At 33.7% G+C, this 21568-nt stretch overlaps 1 long non-coding RNA gene across 3 annotated transcripts; it reads right to left on the bottom strand.

Annotated features, from left to right (window-relative positions):
* Window positions 1-6144: 6144 nt before the first annotated feature.
* On the bottom strand, window positions 6145-18478 carry LOC141450067 (uncharacterized). 3 transcript variants are annotated; one of them, XR_012455916.1, is made up of 5 exons: window positions 16208-18478; window positions 15866-16024; window positions 11499-11691; window positions 10479-10717; window positions 6145-9790 (listed from the first exon to the last, which is right to left on the bottom strand). It is a non-coding gene; the product is annotated as an uncharacterized lncRNA (long non-coding RNA). The 3 variants fall into 3 exon arrangements; XR_012455918.1 differs by having other exon boundaries at window positions 11624-11691; window positions 16208-18472; XR_012455917.1 differs by lacking the exon at window positions 11499-11691 and having other exon boundaries at window positions 16208-18466.
* Between the last annotated feature and the right edge of the window lie 3090 nt (window positions 18479-21568).

A 21568-nucleotide genomic window follows, 5' to 3' on the forward strand; every position in this document is an offset into this window, starting at 1 on the left:
ACTTTAGTTACAGACAACACTGTCCAATCACCGGACAGAGCTCCTAGAAAGAGAAAAATCTCAAGGGTAAGCCAGCTGTATTCAAACCCAGGACCTCCGCGTGGGAGTCCAGTACGCTATTCGCATAGCTAATCCTTTACACCTCCCAGATATCCTAAAAAACTATGGCTCACGCTGAAGAGAGCCTAATTCTAGGTAGAGTGACGGGCCGGAGCTGGCGTTATCACTTCCTAAAGCCTTTTTTTTTTTTTTTTTTTTTTTACCCACTTCCTGCTAATCACTGAGACATTCTGTGGCAGTCAAATTCTCCCTGCCAATCCTGCGTTAACTAGCAAAAATAAAAACCCTGGAGAAAGTGAATAAAAAGGTATCTACGAGGGTCGTTTGAAAAGTCCGTGCAAAGTCAGAGAGAGCACCACTGGCGCGTATCGAGGTTATGATTAGTTAGTAGCATCTCTTGGAAGAACACACACCAAGTTTCACCCAGATCGGTCATTTTCTTTGTGTTTGGCATTCGTTTGAATCGAGGAAGTCGAGTGATTTTCAAAAAAAAAATGGACGAAAAAGAATTTCGTGTGTTGATTAAACACTACTTTATGAAAGGCAAAACGCCTCAGGAGACTAAAGAGAAGCTTGATAAACATTATGGTGACTCTGCACCTTCGATTAGAACAGTTTATTAGTGGTTTCAAAATTTTCGGAGTGGCCATATGGGCACAAGTGACGCTGAACGTTCTGGACGCCCTATTGAGGTTACTAATCCAGAAATCATTGATAAAATCCATGATATGGTGATGGATGACAGAAGAGTGAAGGTGCGTGAGATTGCTAGTGCTGTGGGCATCTCGAATGAACGGGTACATAATATTTTGCATCAACATTTGGACCATGACAAAGCTATCCGCAAGATGGGTGCCGCGAATTGCTCACGCTTGACCAAAAACGAAATCGTGTGAAGTGTTGGCAAGGACGGTTTGCAGCTGTTCCAGAAGAATCCGCAGGACTTTAAGCGTCGTTTCGTCACTGTGGATGAAACATGGATACATCACTACACTCCTGAGACCAAAGAACAATCTAAACAATTGGTTACCAAGAGGGGAATCTGCGCCAAAAAAAGGGCGAAGACCGTTCCTTCGGCCGGAAAGATTATGGCGACTGTCTTTTGGGATTCGCAAGGAATAATCCTCATGGACTAACTGGAAAAGGGTTAAACTATTACAGGCGCATATTATTCATCGTTATTGGACCGTTTGAAAAACCGAGCTGCAAGAAAAACGCCCACGATTGGCCCACAAAAAAAGTCCTTTTCCATCACGACAACGCACCAGCTCACACCTCAGCAGTTGTGGTCGCAAAATTAATGGAAATAGGGTTCCAACTCGTTTCACATCCCCCCAATTCTCCAGACTTGGCTCCCTCGGACTACTATTTGTTCCCCAATAGGAAGAAATGGCTGGCGGGAAAAAGATTTTATTCAAACGAGGAGGTGATTGCAGAAACGAATGGCTATTTTTCAGACTTGGACAAATCCTATTATTCGGAGGGGATCAACAAACTAGAGCAGCGTTGGACGAAGTGTATAAGCCTAAAAGGAGACTATGTTGAAAAATAAAAAAGGTTTACCCCAAAAAATTAAGTAGTTTTTATTTTTGCACGGACTTTTCAAACGTCCCTCGTACAAAAATAAATGCACTTTTCTTTAAAAGTAATAAACTCAGTCTTTCAGCTGTCAAGACGAGAATTTTATAGAATTTTAAAATCTATAAAATGTCACACCTTTTGAGTGAGAATTTAACAAATAAAAATCATCTTTCAAAAGACATTAATAGTGATGAAATTAATCACTTTCAATTAATTTTTAATCAATGAATTACATTAGAATAATTAAACAAAACTGTTTATCTTTATTTCTTGTTTAATTAATTAGAACTGCAGTTCTTAGTTTGTTTATAAAAAAAAAAGAAAATTGCTAAAAAGAAGCTTACTTTTTATATATTTATTTTATACAGGATAAGCAGAACAATTTTGTTCCAGATCTTTTTTTTTTTTGTTCTAAAGAATTATTATCGATTAAAAGAGAAAGAATTTAAATTCTCCAATCAGGATGCCGAATTGAACAAAAGAATTACTGATTCTGTTTTGTATAAGAAAGAATTTAAGAAATCACAAAACTATAACGATCAGAATTGAATTTATGTTGTAAGTTGAAACAATATGGTTTAAGCTGAGTTTTATCAGGATAAAAATAAATTTTCAGTAAAAAAAAATAAAGTGGGCTGTCGCCTTTTTTGTTTTTATTTATTTATTTTTTTTATCTTTTTTTTTTTTGTAACAAAAAATAAAAGGATAATTGAGAACTTCTGTAAGCTCAAGTCTAAACTTGTTCGCGTGTGGTTATGCAGAATCAAAGAAAACGACATTGTGTCTGTAGGAGGTAGATCGAAAGCTAGGAGCTTGTTCACTTTTCTTTATTTATTTTAATGTAATATGTTCTGTAATAAATTATTAGGACAGCAAACTCTGATAACGAGAAGAGTCTTTATTTTCTTTATTTTTGCTTCTTCTTTTTCTCCTGTTAGAATTCGTGGAGATTAAAAAAAAACTTCTTTTGTTTGTAGGTAGGTTTTTACTGTAAGAATGATGGTGGTATAAAGTACTGGTGCGTTAGCTTGGATAAGATCTACAACTTCTTGAACACCTCCACCTAAATCAAATCCCACGAATCCAATGAAGGCGCAGAGTTTTCTGAAGGATCAGGAGTAAAAGGATTTATTGTTTGTGGCTGAGCTCTTGTGAAAAAAAAGATGCTTGAAGATCTGCTCTCCTATTCAATACACTTATAAAGAGTTGTTTCATGTCATGGAAGAAAGAAAAAAAAAAAAAATTAGTTATTAAGTGCATAATACATGTGATTAAAGTCCCACGGCCATGCAAATCTCCAGCAGCCCATACTGTAATTACTGTGATGCCTGAGAATTGAATCTTGCAACACAAATAGCCCACATCTTATAGTAGAACTTAAGGAACAATAGACAGTAACTGGATGAACACGTAGTCATCTCTGATGATCATGCGGCATCACTTATTTCTATACAATCAGTCACGTATCTATTTATATTTTTTTCTCTCTCTCTGCTAGGTAAAAGGAAGTCTTGCAATCGTGTAAAATGTTAAAGAAAAAAAAAATTCAGTTCTTCAACGGAAATATCAATGCTAACTTATCATAAAGTTATAGAAACAGAAAAATCAAACTGAAACTTGACAGTCAAACTTTATATTTTTAATATTTGAACAACCACAAGTATTCGACTATAACTCTTAGCGAACAAAACTTCACAAAACATGGAAGCATGTTGAGTCGTGGACAACCAATAGTCTCAGAAAAAATTTATTACGAACATAGTGGATGTTTTAGATGCAAAAAAATTGTTATATTTTTCGCAGTGTTTAACTTACCAATTAAGAGAAAATTAATTGACATTTTTCTTGCTGATTTGGTGTAATAATAACAGTTGAAACATTATTAGAAAATGTTATAAAAAGACAGAATTAAAAAGGTTTCGTATAGATTGAGTAAAAAAGTAAAGTAATTGCCTATTTTTTCTGGCGGGCTTTACGTCCAACTATCACAAATTAGGTGTAGTGGACGGAGGCGACTAGCAAACATACTTTACTATAAATTTCTCTGGTCATTAACCATTTAATAAAATCCAAGGCCTAGACCAAGGAATCGTACCCACTAAACCAACAATACATCTTAGCATTGCAGGTCTAGTCTCTTAACCGCCTAACATACTTTACTATAAATTTCTCATATTAACCATTAAATAAAATCCAAGGTCTAGACACAAGGGAATCGAACCCACTAAACCAACAATACATCTTAGCATTGCGGGTCTCGCCTCTTAACCGCTCGGCTACCTTGGCGCCTTGTTTAGCTTTGAGTAAAGAGGATATTTATTTCATTTGACAAAGTTCATAAATTTATAGCCTGCTTTGGGGAAGAAGTTAGTTGAAATTAGCAGTTAGTTTTTCAATGGGGTTTGATGATGTCTATCCTGAATTAAGGAACCGTATACCTAATATGCCCAATATGGCAGACGGTTGTTTGCAACCATTGTCAGATTGCTTTATATTCTTTAAGAAATATAATTTTGAGTTTAATAAGTTAAAAGAGTTTATTTTGTAATTTAATTTGTAAAAGTTTCTTTTTTTTTATGTAAATAAAGCATATTCATTCATTCATATGCCCAATAATTATTCCTCTCCGTTCTGCAACTGACCTTCCATAAGGTCCTGAAACGCCCTCTACAGCCAAGACTTCTGTCTTTCCTTCCTATTTTTTTAAGGGACTGGAATTATCCTTTTCAATCACAGTGGGTCAAAAAAAAGTATTGGCATATTAGGTATACTTTTTTCGTTTTCAAAAGCATGTACAATTTTTTAGGTCTAAGATATTATTGGCTATAGATTGCTAAAAATATCAATGGGAATCGAACCCTTTACACATAATACAACTTAGCGGGCCTCGCTTCTAACCTCTCAGCTACTGTAGCGCCTAAAAGGGTACGTTCACAACGGAGCTGTGAGCATAGATGATAGCGGAGATGATAGCAGTGATGCATCAGCGCTTATAGAATAACATTCTTATGTGAGCGTGCACAACGAGGCTTCGACTAGTGACTCATACGCGCTGCTATAAACGAGCATAGATGATAGAATTGAATTTTTCATTTTTCTGCTAGCTGAACTCCAGTATCGGAGCTTCAAAATGGACGTCGAAAAATTATTTAGTGCTGTCTTTACTCATTATTTTTGGTTATTATTTTATTATTTACTTTTAAACAATATTTTGTTTTTTAAATCGTGCTTACATTTATTTTCATGTGTATTTATTTGTTTTTTTTTCAATAAAATCATTACTTACCTAAGAGTAATCACTAGTTTTTCTTCTATGGTTATAGGATTTCCATGACAATTTTTCCAAAGTTTTCTTATTTTTATTTATTTATTTATTTATGTGTATTGTATAAGAATGAACGTTACAATACAGAGTCGCAATCAACAATGAGCAATGGTTAATTACAAAGTAAGCAAAAAAAGCAATAACTTAAAATAACAAAAATTTCTTTTATAATAATACTTAAATGAACTTTTAACTGTAAGAAAAAAAAAAAAAAAAAAAATGCTAAGGAACCCTAGAACGTGGTACAGAAATGCCTAAACTTTAAAATTAAATCTAAATATTTGTATAATTTATGTAATTTCTCCAAATTGCAATTGGCTGCTATAAATTCATTTAAAATAAAATCACTATCCAAAGAGTTAAAACACAATTTTCTAATTTCTAAATATGATTGACATTTACACATTATGTGAAAGATATCCTCTTTGTCAGTATTACAAACTTTACAAACAGACTGGCCATCAAATTTAACTGTAGTTTTCCCAACACTAATTTTAAAATAATATTTATTGGCTAATCTCACCTGAGATAACAGTTTAATATATTTGAAAGGAACGTTAAGGTGTAAATAAGGCTGGCATAACTGTTCATTAGGTAATAATTGTTTTATATAACTATTGTATGTTGAGTTTTCCGCTCTATTGCAGTCCAAACTGAATAAAAAAGTTTTATGTCTATCTAAAATTGAGGAACAATCAGTTTTACTATGGATAATTATCAAAGTTTTCTTAATTTTGACCTTATTTTTTCTAAAATATAGTCGAATGTGGGTGGACCCATCCTCACATATTCAAAAAAAACGATGAGGATAATTGCTAAGTTCCTTATATAAATAGTGAAATTCATCCAAAGTACTTCGTTTTTTATTTATGGGATGTACATGATATTTTCTTGAGCGTTTTTTCTTTAAAATATACCATTTCGTTGCTGCTGAACATAAAAACTCTTCTTCACTTCTCGGACATGTTGCATGTATCACAGCTCTGTTGTGCACACTAATCAGCGATTATATTTTACTCTATCAGTTATCATCTCTGCTATCATCTATACTCACAGCTCCGTTGTAAACGTACCCTAATTGTTTGTTTGATAGAGTTGTAAATATAAATAAAAAACACAATTTTTAAATAAACACAGAAAATACATAAATAATTATTTATTTGTATGTAATACTCAAACCATAAACCTTTTTTATTATTTACATAGGAATATAAATTAATACAGAGAGCTTTTTAATAGTAGAAAAAAACAAAAACACATTTTATGATAGTGCGATGCAATTTTAAATGCAGCAACAACTTGTAGTTTGCATTGAGATATACTCGTACTTCCACTATTTGTAAGCGAGATTTGAATGAATGCAATGAAAAATGTACACTTGTACCAAGAGATACCATTAATAGTCATTAAATTATTAACTACTGGTACAGTTTTTTATTATCTATTCTCCTTTTATCTTCTAAGTTTTATTATCTCTAAATCAGATTAAAGTATGTATACGTGTAGAAAGAGTAATTAAAATTTTATATGTAGATTGTAAATATTGGTTTTAGCATTTATATTATAAACTGGTCGTTTGGTATTTTTCTTTTTTAGAGTTATGTGCACACTCTATTGAGGGTTTATTGCGTTTCTGATTAAAGGGAAATGTTCTTTGAAGAAGAAAAATAAAATTAAAAAGAAAAAATACAACCTCAATAAATAACCAATCTTAGAAAAAACATTTGTTACTTTAGAAACAAGAAAAAGTATATATGTATCAAAGATGTAAATTCCAAATCTTTGAAACAATCAAAAAAAAGAAAACTATCTTAACATTTTACGATTTATTTTCTGCAAAGAAATAGATCTGCTGCGAATAACTAACTCTACTCAAGTTTTTATAAGTTTATAGAGCTCAACATCGGATTTGAGCGGCACTTCTTTGAGTTGTCTATCTAACTGTACTTCTGTTTTTGTTTGCTTCGGTTTTTATTCGTTTATTATAATCCGATCAAAATTTTTTCCCCAAGATGAGCAAAAATCATGAAAAGACTACTTGGGGTTATGATTAGATAACTGTAAATTATGTTCAGCATCCCCGTAGGGGAGAAGTGGACTAGCCACTTCTTCAGGGATCTTGGCGTCCCTGCGGGTATCCCCCAGTCTAACAACACAGACAACACACTGACAACCCCAAATGTAACACACAGAATCCACATTCAGCCTGCAGAGATAGATAGATGTGGGATTAGGGTTTAGCGAACCTATGACCCGCGGGTCAGACACTGGACCCGCGCAAGCTTTTTCACTGACCCACCACAATTGCTAGGCAACCATTTGTTCGTTTACGCGGGTTGATTTAGATTTTTCTAATTGTTGTGGATAATTTATATTCTATATCTGTATTTTTTTTTTTTTTTTTCAATCACGCATTGACACAAAAGCAATTTAAATGCTATCTATAACCTTTAGTTTGATCATTACAGTTCTAAAACGCAAATGACGACAAATGCTTTTGTAGTATTTGAAATAAAGCAAAAGTGTTTACAAAATATCAAATAAAATGTGTACAATTTTACTAATATTTTGTTTGTTAAAAAAATCGGACAACCCAAAGCAAATAACCATATTTAGATTTTTGTCTTCAGATAAAATACACACTTTTGTAAGGTTTTGTTCAAGTTATGTTTGTAAAAAGAGACTTCCATAGCACTTGTTTCGACCCCTTTTTACCCGTTAAGCTAACTGAATTTTAAAGATGTTTAGTTTTTGAAAATATTTAGTTTAAAATTTTTAAACTTAACTCTTGTGCAAATGTACATTAGTGACCCAAGAGCTAGTACTAAAAAAAAAAAATGATCAAAATTTGACCCACGTCTCAAAAAGGTTCTCAATTCCTGCCATAGGCAACCTCGAGTCATCTCAAACGCGTACATACTACATGTTACACATTATTGACGCCCTAATATCTATGCACCAACTTTAGCTCCGCATTTCGCAATCTTTTCCCAAACATGGTTTGGCGCACCACAAAGTTTTCAGGTTTTTTTTTAAGCACTTGAATTTGCAAAAAATTTTAGGACTTATCTCTTTTTTTTCGCCCACTAAGGCAGTTAAATTTCGTTGTTAAGTAATTCATCTCTGTTTTACAACAGCAAGAAGTGTTGCACACAACTTCTTTGGCATTTGCTCCATCGATGGGTTTTTGTTTTGTATCTTTTTATGAACTAAGTACCCAGCCCTATGACCAAAATAGATCTGCTGAACCCTACTCTCATGAGTGAATTCATCTTGTAGGATTCCCCAGGTTATGGGGTAATCACTCACCAAGGTTCACCGACGGGAAACCGGCCAACAATTCCTTCAAGATATTCTGAAGAAGACTGCTCTAAGTTAAACGAAACTGCACGGATGCTAAATATAAGCCTAACAGGTACTTAATTATTCCACTATGTGAGAGGCAAGTTTGCGCATGTGCAAAAGACACCTTATTAAATACGGAAAATGAAAACATCTGCAATTCAAATGAACGATTCATTGAAAGCAATTAATTTAGATTTCTAATATATATATTTTTTTAATGATTCTTTTTTTGTTGGTTTTGTTGTACTGATGAATATATAAGCACTCGGTATTTACAGATAAAAAGCGACAATGTTGGCAATTTGTATTGAATCATTTCCATGACATTATGCAATTTGTACTCCGTACTGATATGTATATTAGGGCTGGGTATTGTGTGGGCGTTTAAATCAGGAACTCTTGTAATTACGATTTTGAATCGTTTAAATGAAATAAATCAATTAAAAGAGGTTAAAGTTTTGGATTATCTTCAAAGTACTTACTGATAGTAGAAAGAATATTTTACTTGTTCAGAATCTATGACAATAATCGTCAAGGATGTCTTTTGGCGAAGAGTTTAGATGGGAAAAAAAAGGCCTTCTAGTCCAGCGATGATCGCCAGTTCTGGGAGTCTAGCGAAAAGTCATTATGCCCTTTCATCTACGGCCCTTGGAGCTTTTTTGCTAGTGAGAAACTTTGGATTTTTCTTTTTTTTTCTACAGGAACTTCAAAGGGTCGCCTCTGTAAGCTTACTTTCGGTATTCAGAGCTTCTCTGAGTACTGGCGCTTAGATGAGAGGAAGCCAAAGAAATGACCTCACTATCTGCATAAGATCTTGGACAAGTTGAAGCCTTACCGCAAGTAACAACACTATTTGCAACTTGTAAAGATGGTAGGCTCCAATTACTTTTTTCTTAAACAATATTTCTTAAGCAGGTTTATGACCCACCCCAAAAAGACTTGAAGCCTTTTGCCTTTAGCCCGTAATAAAATCTTTTAAATAAAAGCTGAAGATCTCCATTTTCAAACAAAATCTCAAAAAAGGGAACAAACTAGTGAAATAATAGTTTAAAAGTTGAATTACTAAATTTTTTGTCTCAATCCCATGGGATGAGTCCTCAAACGAGATTTTAAAGTTTTTCCCTGTGATTTTTTCTTTCACGAACTAGAATTTTCAAAAAAAAACATTATTTTTTTATTCAGGAGTTCCTCAATACTGAGGTTTTTCTCAACCAAATATTTCTTTAAATTTAAGCTTCAGTCCGTAACCTTGGGTCTGCCTCTTCTTTGTTCAGCTTCCCAGTCTAGGATTTCTTTAGCCATACTTCCGTCTTCCATTCTATTTATATGCCCATACCATCTAAGTTTCTTTTCCTCCATCTTCTGCTGCACATTATTTTTGAAACGTTCGTTTTCTTTCTTATTTCTTCATTTCTTACTCTTCCAAGCCTTGATATTCGAGCTCCCCTTCTTCAGTAAATCTCGTTGGCTAGAAGATGGCTGGAAACCAAAAAACGTAATCTTGAAAATGTGACCAAGAACGTGATACTTCAAAGAGGAAAGACCACAAAAGAAGTTATAAAAAAATAATAGAACTATGGTAGAAGTTTACTCTGATGATAAATTGTGACTATTTGTTATATTAGTGTTAATTAATGAAAATACGATCATACGAGGCACACAAGTATCTCTCTCTCTCTAAGTTGCAACCATTAAGTATGGAGTACGGAGCAAGGGGGCAGAATAAAATAAGCTTATGAAGAGGAAAAAGAGAGTGGTAATGGAAATGCGACAGACAGACCGTGAGACGGGGTAGAGGACCGCCCTGAGCAGCAGCAGCAGCAGTAAGTAGCTGGTGCAGCCACAAGTGAACAACAGGTGGCGAGGTGGAGGCGTCACGCCGATCTGGAGATAGTGTGTCAGTAAAGTTAACATTGTAGCCCACCTCCGTCGACACCACCCACGTATCCACAGTCACAGATCCTCACAGGCAATCGTACACACACACTCAGTTAGTAATTATGAATGGGGAGAAAGAGAACTAAATATCCTGCTAAGAAAAAGGGAAGGAAATCGTAATCCTTTTAATAGCACTATTTCCACTTCGTTTTAATCTTCGCAAAAGTATTTTTGTATTTGATAGGTCTCCCTATATCAGTATAATATTAATAGCAATTAAATAACATACCAGAATTTGAAGCATTTCGGTTGACCAGAAGAAGATGTTACAAGTTTTATTTTAAACATGTCTTCCAGCAACTTAAATTTAACGGGGTTCTCATCAGAGGCGGCACGTACTTAGATTACAATGTTGTACAGCCCCCAGCTAAAAATTAACTGTACTGGGAATTGAGAGTGGTTAGGTTAGTTCCGGTGATGGAAATTGTTGTCTGTAATAGAGAACACTGTCCAGAAGCCGGAAATGCACTGGAAAAAAAGAAAAAGAACTCTCTTATTATTACAACCCCGGCAATTTTATCCGCTTGGACTAAAGTTATAGAAGTGTTGAAGGAAAAGAAGCAATATTTAAGTATTTTGTAGTATTTTTGTTTGTTTTTTTTCCATAGAATTTGGTACATCTTCCAGTATTGGTTTTATTAATAACTTGCAGAAAGTGCATTGAACTTAAAGTTACGTAGAAAAATAAATGCAATTCTCTTTCTAGGAGCTTCTTGCAGCTTACTGCCCTGTAACTGGATTGTCTTTTACACAGAACTTGTCTAGAGGCTTGTAGTACACTGCAAAAAGCTCCAAGAACCAATAGCTTCAGATGTTGAGTCTTAATTTAAAAAATAATAATAACAGTTGCAAGAGAAAGTCCTGTTCTTGGTTTAAGCGGAGAAAACTGGATACTCTCCTGATGCTTTAAGAAGAAACTACGTCCAGGTAAGTTCAGGAAGGGAAATTGAACCCTAAAGCCTGCCATTTCCCATTCCTGTCTAAATTTATATTGCGGCAACCATTTTGAAATAGTAAATGTGCTCGATCCGACTAGAATAAATGGTTCAGTTCATTATATATACATATAGTTGTTCAAAAAGCTAAGATTTATCGTTTATATATAAATATCTTCTCCACTGAAATTGTTTATATTCCTTTAGTGATTTAAATATAATAAAATAGTTAGCATTGTGGCCATTTTGAAATCGTGCGACAGAGATTGAGAGTTCTGAATAAAGGTATAAAGAAAGAGAGAATATATATGTACATAGAGGAAATCAGCAGGAGCAGGAGGCTGTAACAAAGAGCGATATAGGGAGAACAGCTTTCTTGTTCTTTTTGTGTAGACCCATTGTCTGTTTAGCTTGACCATTGTATTTAGATTGTACTCACGACCTGCGGGAAAACATGCTGCTACGGGACACATTCAACACCGCCCAGCTTGCAACAAAATCTGCCATCTGCAATTAAGCGCATTTCTACACAATAGTTTACAGTAAATATTTGTTTAAAAAGAGAAAGAAAAAAAAAAAGTAAATAAGAAAACAAATTTTTAAAAAACAGATGGAATTTTTGGAAGCTAATATGACCTCACCAGTTAGTCTAAGTTCTCATTGCGCATGCCTTAATATTCTAATAGTAATTTGGCAGTTTTTCAATTGAATTTGGGTTTATTCTTTATCGCTAAAGCATCGTACACTTCATTTTAAATAATATAAAAACTGTAGTGAGTAAGTAATGCCTAATTTTTTCAGCTATCCAACTACATTATATTAGGTACCTTTGAGATATACATTTGCAACTCTCGAGATATTCTGGGCCTCATATGATTTGTATTAACCCTCAAACCACAAGATGCGGGTCGGATCCGACCCGAGGCGAAAACAAATTTCCATTGTTCCCCCCCACAATTAACTCTTAGCGATTAGACTCGGTATACCCTTTCTGTGAGTCCTTAGGAGGAGGCCACACTGTTTCCGCCGATTCGGTAAGTGTCTCTCCGCTCTCTAGGTTTGTATTTCTTTCAGTAAGTCAGATTCTGGGTCGGATCCGACCCGACCTTCCACAAGTGGAACAAAAATGAAGAAAGTTATTCTGGAGATGCACGTTCGACGTTTCTCAAGCCTTGACGCTTCCTCTAGAAGAAAAAAGACTGAAAAACGAGCGTAATTCCAAAGGAATTATTCCTTACGATTGGAAAATATGTCCTACTTGTTCCCACTGATAATGGCGAACAATCAAATGATTTTTTTTCCTTAACAATGTGATAATCTTGTTACCACACCACTATTTTACTTTAATTTTCATTCAACCTTTTTGTAAACTGTTTTGTTTTTATTGAAACAAAGTTCCTTTTTCAAGTTCATTTCTTCACTTATTAGTCCATTCTAAATAGACTAATGCCATAAAATTATACAATTTATTAAAAAATTTATACATTTTATATAGAAATAAATGTGTTATTTTGAGTTATATTTGAGTTTTTCACTGTAAGTAAGAAAATATAGTATCGGGTCGGATCCGACCCTACCTTAGTGTTCGTGTCAAGAAAATTCATCTTGTGGTTTGAGGGTTAAATTAACAAGCAGTCTCAATTTATCATCAAAGTAAAGTTCTATCATTGTTCTATTAATTTAAACTTCCATAAAGTCTTTTCCTCTCTATCCTGGGTACTTGTTAAATTTTTTAAGATTACTTATTTCAGAAATTCTACTTTTTTTTAAAGAAAAATCACTGGAAAAACTTTATATTTCGTATCTGGACTCATTTCGTGGGACGTGATAAAAAAACTTAGCAATTAAACTTTTTCAGTTTAAACTATTTTTTCATTAAATAGTTCTCTTTTAGAGGTTTTTGTTTGAATATGAAGATTTTCTTTCAAGCTTCGCCTTCTCAGATAGTAAATAGACGTACAGCTTTTATTTAAGAGATTTTTAAATTAAATGTGGTGACGTGGACGAAAGCGCTTAATATTACAACTGAATTTGATTTATGAATATAGAAATTCTGAGTTGGACGAATATCATATCTTTTGTGAACGACTTGTTCAATTTTTTTTTTTTTTTTTTTTTGTAATTTTCTAGGCATTTAACAATGAATTTTTTTGGGGCATATCGTCAGTTAGGTGTATAACTTCGATTTAAAACTATTTTGATGGGATTTTGAACAAGATATGACATCATGTTTCTTCCTTCAAGAACATCTTTTTGATGATGATTAAACATCAGTTACTATAATTTTTTGCCATCAGTAGCAACCAAATTCTATATTTTATTTCATCCGTTGCAGCTCGCATTGAAATTCCATCACCGGAAACACCACCGTACTGAGCGGAACTCTTTCCAGTACTTCTTTCAGTTTTTTCTTAGTTCACATTGCAAAGGGAGTGCGCTTAAATAGACAGTGCATGTAGTAAAATATGAGTTACATTGAAAGCGTAGTGTTTTTTTTTTTTTTTTATCGTATTGGTCCCGGATTGTGTATTATAAATGGTGCAGGAGAATGAGGTAGGAGAAAGAAGTTCTGGAAAAAGTAGGGGGATACCATGTTGGGACGAACACTCTCTGGACAGGATTCCGTTCTAGATGAGCGTCGCTCCTTCCTAGAGTCCACTTCCCCGTCTGAAGAAAGAAAAAGACAGAAAAAGAAGAAGAAACCAAAGGCGGATTCTTTTGTTACGTCATGATGGAGGAAGATTCTGTATTCGTTCTGAGATCTTGCAGTATCGTTTTATTTATTTGTTTTTGTTTTTTTTAAAGAATATTTATCACTCTATTCTTCCTACTTTATTCGTTTCACTTTTATAATAAAACATTTTATAAGAAATGAACAGTCATCAGAGTAACATTTCCGTCTCGTCATTGGGATTTTTTAAAGAAATCTTTGGCATTGAATAAAATTAAGTAAACCTCAAACAAAAGGATATTAAAGCGTATTTTCTTCGTGGTGAAATTTTGAATCTTATTTTACTAGTTGGCATTGAACGCCTTAATTTATAAATTCCAGAATATTTGAATAATAATACAGTCATCCCTCGCTACTTCGCGGATTGTTCAAAAAAGGTTCAAAATTGAGGAATTATGGCGCGAAAATTGCCCGCCGCACGCCAGCAGAAGGCAGGGGAGTGCTCACACAATTCAAAAACTAAATAAAAGAGTTCCAAAAACATATTTACAGTATGTACACTATAGTTACATATACGTATGTTATACACACACGTATCGTGTTAATATCATTTATACATTATTTTATGTATGTTATTTATACCATTAATAATAGGCGCCACGGTAGCCGAGCGGGTTAAGAGGTGAGACCTGCAAAGCTAACACGCATTGTGGTACTGGGTTCGATTCCCGATCTTGGCCTTGGATTTTATTTAATGCTTAATGAGAAATAGTAAAGTACGTTTGCTATTCGCCTCCGTCCACGACACCTAGTAAATGGTAGTTGGACGTTAAGCCCCGCCTGAAAAAATAGGCGATTACTTTACTTTACTATACCATTAATATTTTATTAAAACTATTCTGTAATGTTCTAATGATAATATATGCACTTATATGGTTTCATACACACTTATTGATGTTATACATATACTAAAAATGAGAGGCTGACTCTACTTCGAGGTTTTTCACTTATCGCGGCCGGTTCCGGTCCCTATTAACCGCCATAACTGTAGGATCACTGTACGTGCATTTAAATTTGGATTAGAAGCATTAACTTCCGCAGTAATTAAACCCTCGCTATTTGCAGTCTCATCATCGGGCAAAATGTAATCTCAGTTGAGCCAACAGATAATTTTTACATATCCATAATATGTTCCGAAATCTGTTAATTTATTGTATTTATAACAACTTCCGTAACTGTGAATAATCCATTATTATTATTAGTTTATTTTTTCTTAATTTAAGGCGCGTCATTGCCGATCGCTGGACAGCGTCGTCTTGTTACAACAACACTCTCCATCACCGAATAGTGTTCTTTTAAAAAGCTCGGAGAAACAGAAAATCGTAAGGGCGGTAGATGGATTCGAACCCAAAATCTCCGCGTGTGAATACACTAAGCTAATTTCTTCCCTATATTATATAGGATTTACAGGGTTATTTGTAATAATAAATTTGGAGGGGGCCTCACATACATGGGGCTAACTCCTATCCCATTCGATGTACAGCGTCATGACCCCCCCCCCCCCAATAGGCACATCCGCATAAAATTCCGAATCGAATGACACTTTATTCATGAAAATCGGTTCTCGCGTTTAGGCGTTACGTTGTTTACAGAAAAAGTAACCAGAAGAACAAGAACATTTTCTGAAAATGCCGTTTGTGCTCATTTTCAGCAACGTATTTCATGAAATTTATTTCATAAATGTTGCTGCAAAATACAGTTATAAAAGAGGATTTACCCTATATTTAAAAGAAAATTTGGGAATTTTATCTTTTACAGAAAAAGAGGAAAAAAATTGTCAAAGTTGGGTGTTTTTCAGCGTTACGCTTTTTCGTGCACTTTTTGACGATCAACTCTCATACAACTGTCCTACCAAGGCAGTTTTAATTATAATTTTGTGTGAATGTAATAAGTAAACTATTAAAAACTCCACGGATAATGTTTTTAAAATTATAAAAGTCCTATACTTACGAAAGGGCTACTAAAATAGTGTTTTACTTAAAAAGCTAGTTGACCCAAACATCAATAAAGTGAAAATGGATTAAATCAGATTTACGGTCATCATCATCAAAAAGTTTTCCTCTTCTAGTATCGCGATCTTAGTCATAAAATTTCTTTCTTTTTCACTGCCTGAAAAATAAGAACCTCAATCAAGATTTACAATCCCAATATTCAGTTGATTTTCTTCGTAGGAAATATCGTGTAGTAAGACTTTACGAATTTTCTTATTCTTCCATGAATGTAAAATCTTTGAAATATGTTTTAAAATAAATTGAAAATTAATATGAACAAAGTAATTGGGCATCAACTTACATAAAGAGAGAAACATTTTTTATCACATATAACATGAGACATTAGACGCAATGTTGAACTTAGATCACTATTTTATTAAAATAGAGATTTCACTATTTACAACTTACACTATACAGACACCTAAAAACAAAAACAGATAAGTAAAAAGGTAACAAGCATTTGATAACCTTTCGTCAATGGAAACAAAGAAATTGGCGGGATGGTTTACAAAATTCACCAGCGCGCCCCTCCTGTAGGGTTTAAAAAATGAATACTCAATAACCTGAATAGTAATTTGGGACACTGGAAGAAACTGTACATTTCAAATCATTCTCAAATATGTGAGGACCGAGCTTTAAGAAAAGAACCGTGTTGTAAATCGCTGACTTGTTTTATTTACAACCTGCCAATTAAATGGTACATGGTTTAATATCCATTTTAAAATCGTTTTTACATTCATATGATTCAAACGGAATAATGGAAAAGAATTTAAAGTACGGGCCCCACTTTAGTAAATATTTGGATCCTAAGTTTTATCGATTTAAAGTTAAGCAGGCTAACCTAAAAAAGAGATATGGCGTCTTCTGTAATTTGTTTTATTTGTTTTTTAAGCGTATCTTCTCTTTTGTGTTTTTTATTTTTTCCCTCTCCTCTTCCTTTTATTTCCTCCAAAAAATCTTTCCAGAAGGCGTTTCAACCATTCCGTTCTACCTTTTTATTTATAGCAGGCACTGCTATTACAACAAGCTTGGAGCTCTGTTTCTCCGGGGGCTAAATGTGTTTGAACCCTGTTTGTGTGCCTTGACCAGTGGAGTCCAGTGGATTCTCTTTCTCACTCTATACGCGACATCTTCCTTGTCCATTCTCTCCTCCAACCACATACATTTCTTCTTTCCTGCATCCATGTTCCTCCCCCATTACTTCTCCTATACAATCCGTTTGTGTATCTTTTACCTTCCCTTCTTAGTCCACTTCTATTCTGATACGTCGCTGCTTCTTCTTTCTCTACTACTACTTCTTCTTCAGGCTACAACAACTACTGGAGAAGTTTTTTTTCTTATTTCCATTCTTTCTATTTTCTTTGTGCATCTTCTCTTGTGTGTCCCGTTTCTATGTTCTCTGCGTTTAGCGATACATCTTTCCAACATTACTTTTATACTTCCTTCTCTTCTTCATTCTCAGTTCTATGTTTCATCCTGCTGCAATTAAATAGTTCCCCACTTTGGTGTCCAACCATCCAGGATAAACTTTTTCAGTGGGTGTATTTATTGATTTAAATCAATTTCCATTGAAACTTCTTCTACGTTTATCTTGATATTTTTTTATATTAGACGTTTATAATAATTAATAAATGATTGAGAATGAGATTTTCCTAGTTGTAACATACGAGCATACTGCTGTTTAGTTTCCGGCTCATACGCATATATATCCATGATTCGTCACCTGTTACAATCTTAAACAGGTCTTTTGAAGCACCGCCATTGTATTTCTTAAGCATTTGTTTGCTTGCATTAAACGACACGAGCATCTTTTTGAGATTTCGTCAGATTATGTGGGATCCAACCTTTTTCACGGCTTAAATGATCATGCAATATTTTATATATGTTGGTGGAACTAATGCCTAAGGTTGCCTCAATCTCACAGCATGACGATCTTGCATTATTAGTTTTTTGCACAGCATCAAAATGTTTTCTCTGACACAACAACTGATTTTGGACGAACTTCACGACTTTCGTCGGTGAGCGAACGACGACCACGATTGAATTCGTTATACCAGCGTTTTTCACAGTGGCAAAGGATGGGGTTTTATCGCAAAAAGTGGAAGTAAGTTGATAGATGCACTCCTGTTCTTGATAATCCACGTCGAAAGTCGTAAATAAATCATTGCACGAAAATTTTCACGAGTTAATTCCATTTTTTTGCGCTGAGACACAATTTTCAAGTAACTGTAAAAAAAAAACACAAATCACGCTCAAATAACAAAACGTTCTGAAGAAGGTTATGGTCGAAAATGTCAAACTTTCAAGTGGAAACGTTCAGATAGAACCTGACAACACTCAGTGTTGCCAAGGCTCAAAATATAAGTGGTGCCCCCTCGTACAATCATTACTTTTTGTTGGGTGTTAATAAGCAGATAAAGAAGCTACATATTTTATGGTGTAAAATTAATAATTCTAAAAGAAAAATATTACATTGCTACTAACCAAAAACACCTACTTATTACTGTTTAGTAAATATATAGGAATCTATAAATTCTAAGCCTTGATAATTATATAATTGTTTGTGACGCAGATAATTCGATATACCAATCGAAAGAAGAGTTTTTAAACATAATAACATAAATATTATACATATATTATGTACAAGACACATAGAAACATACAAAGTAAAAGTTAACAGTCATTAATAATAACAATTTTTTTTTTTTATTATTATTAAGCAGGCATTTGCTACAGTGGCACACCCTGGTAGCCACAATTTTTCAACCTTCATCCCGTTTAGTTCGTCTTTTTACCCAACCGCGTTCTCGCTAACTATTTATACTGAAATGTTCTTGCAATAGTCCACTCCAGGGTGTTACGTAATGGCCTTCTTTATAATGGCTACTGTCCCTGTCAGTTGTGCGTAACATAAATCAACATTCACCGTATGTCAGACTGTATCTCTTTCTCTTTCTACATGTTAACTTCTGACGCCTGTCATACAGAATGCATACATACATACTTGGTGTTGAAAAATTAACCTATAAAGCTAGTAATAGAAAATAAATGGTGGTGGAGGGATGTAAAAAAAACATTAGAGGACATAACTTCCTTCGTCGCCAATGGCAATAAAGTATTACATGCGAATATTAATGGTTGTTAAGAGGTAGGGGAATAAACATAAACGTCATGTGTATTTTTTTTTTGCTAGACAAAAAAATATAGGCGTGTTTTGCGTAAATCTTAATTAGGGTTTTCGCAATTCATTAAATTTTTATTTATTTATGAATTTATTCGAATTCACAATTTAGAAAATTTATTTCAGCAGAACTGTCCCTCTACTGTTTACAATTTTATAAGAGTTTATCATCAAAAAAACCTGAACGATTGCCTATTGTTTTTCAGATGTGCTTTAAGTCCAATTCTAGCGACAAGATCGAGGACAGAAGCGAGTGTAAAGCTAATATACTTTTCTATAAATTCCCTTTTAATAACACCATTGAAAAAAAACTTTTTTAACTAGACCGGGAATCGAACCCAAAGTGCATAACCCAATTTAAATGTTGCGATCAGTGTCTCTAACCACTCGGCTATTGTGGCATTATATAATTTCTACACATTCACCATTCAAATTATAGTACACCTTTCACATTACGCCGTTGCTTTTTAATTTACGTTTTGTCCAGTTATTTAGTATTATTATTTGGAAATTCAATACAATTTTATATTAAGAGTAAATATTTTAAAATAATCAGTAGAACTTTACATCCAATCAAATGATTTCATCATATAACTTATTTGAATATAAATATTAATAAAACAGTATTTAAATAAATTATAACAAAAAATGAAATGTGTGGGTTAGCCATGTTAAAAGAAATGTGTTGTCTTTATAAATAAATAAATAAATATTGATGTCATACACATATAATATGTACAAATCAATACATGTTTATACATATGTATAAGGGGAGTTATATAAATATTATAAGGCCGGGAATCTCATCTGAATAATAAATAGTATTCTCAATTATATTGTTGAAATATTTTCGATTTATATGTTTTAATTGTAAAAAAAATAAATAGATAAATAATAAGAATAAAAGATGCCAAGGTAAAAAATTGATTAGTATTAAGATGTATTGATATTGATTTAACCAATCGATTATCTTTTTATTTTTTAAAGTTTTATTGCGGTTAGCTTTCCACTTTCTGATGTATTACAGCCTGTTTTTTTTTTATTTGAATATCGCCTCTTTCTTATTGTTTCCAATCTTCATCAAATTTTATCTTATTGTATCATGTTTTTCTCTTATTTTTTTTCTATTCTATTTTGACGTTCTTATTTTATAGAAAACTTTGAAAAAACAGAAAATCTTTGGTTTAGTTTTTCAACAGTGATTTTTTTCCTTTTCATGTTTCAGATCCTATTATCGATTTCCACATTTTATATCCGATAGAAAGGCAGATGAAATAAATTGTACGATTGTGTATTGGTCGGCCAAGCAACGCAATCATTTGGCTTTAACTATACAGCGGTTACCACCCTGCCTCTTGCCTTAAAAAATCTACCAGTTTACATGCGTAGACCAAGATTATTTGCATGTCCGCATAAATATAAGGAGCGCCTGGCTATTGTATGTAGAATTGGCCTTCACTTCGTCGTTATAGTGGTAACAGTGTAGCAAAGGCCCCCAGGTTCAGTGGAATAGGAGTTTTACATATACGACGGACAGCGGCCTGGTGGCAGGAGCTCTACTCTCCAGTCTGCAGTGAGCTCCTTAATGTTGGATGCATTTACCACTCTCTATTCTACTATGTGTACATTCAGGAATATAATATATGGTTTTGAATCCACGCCTAAACATTGAATTTAAAGTTGAGAGTTTCAAATATTTTTTTTATTCAATATGGTGTTCGTGTCATACTCGAACTTGAGAAAATTACTGCAATTTAAAACGCTTTTCTTTAAACTAGAATTAATATTTCGAAACTTTTTTTACTGGAGACAAAAATAGGTCTAAAAATTCTTTAGATCAATTAAAATCTCGAGAATTAGTAGTTAGAGAAACTCAGATATATGTTTATACCAGTTTCCCCCCTCTTTTCTCATTAAAATAACTCGTAGGTTTTTTTTCCCCCTCCTCTCAGGTTTGCCAACCTTTGTTTAAAATTCCATCGACGAAGTTTGGTTTAACAAAAAGAAAGAAGAACGGCTAACGGTACGCAGTTTAAATGCGCTGATTGTTGCAGAGGTTATTTCTGGTGTAAATAAAACATCGTCTGTTAACTTTTTGATCTCTCTCTCACTCTCTCACTCTCTCTCTTTCTTTCTTTCTTTCTGTTTTCAAACTGACAGAAACAGTAATCGAAATGCAGTAATCGAAATGGCAAACGTAACTGTTGAAGAAATTTTTGGTGACGGGGCCCCCCCACCTCGCTTATTTATTCTCGTAAAATTTATACAATTCTATCTTATTAAATTTTCCCCCATTGTACAAATAATTCCTGTTGAAACAGGATACGCAGGACCTTTTTTTTTTTTTTAATGAAACTCTTTCCGGTATGTTGTATGTCCAAAGCTGTCTTTTCCTTTTCTATCTGTTGACCAGTTTTTGTCGGGTTTTCTTCCATTTTATTTTTTTTGTGCGTATCTTATCGGCCATTCGGTAAACTTTTT

The sequence above is a fragment of the Rhodnius prolixus genome, unplaced genomic scaffold (assembly GCF_049639745.1).
Source record: "Rhodnius prolixus isolate KJV_2025 unplaced genomic scaffold, Rpr scaffold_2, whole genome shotgun sequence".
Lineage (NCBI taxonomy): Eukaryota > Metazoa > Arthropoda > Insecta > Hemiptera > Reduviidae > Rhodnius > Rhodnius prolixus.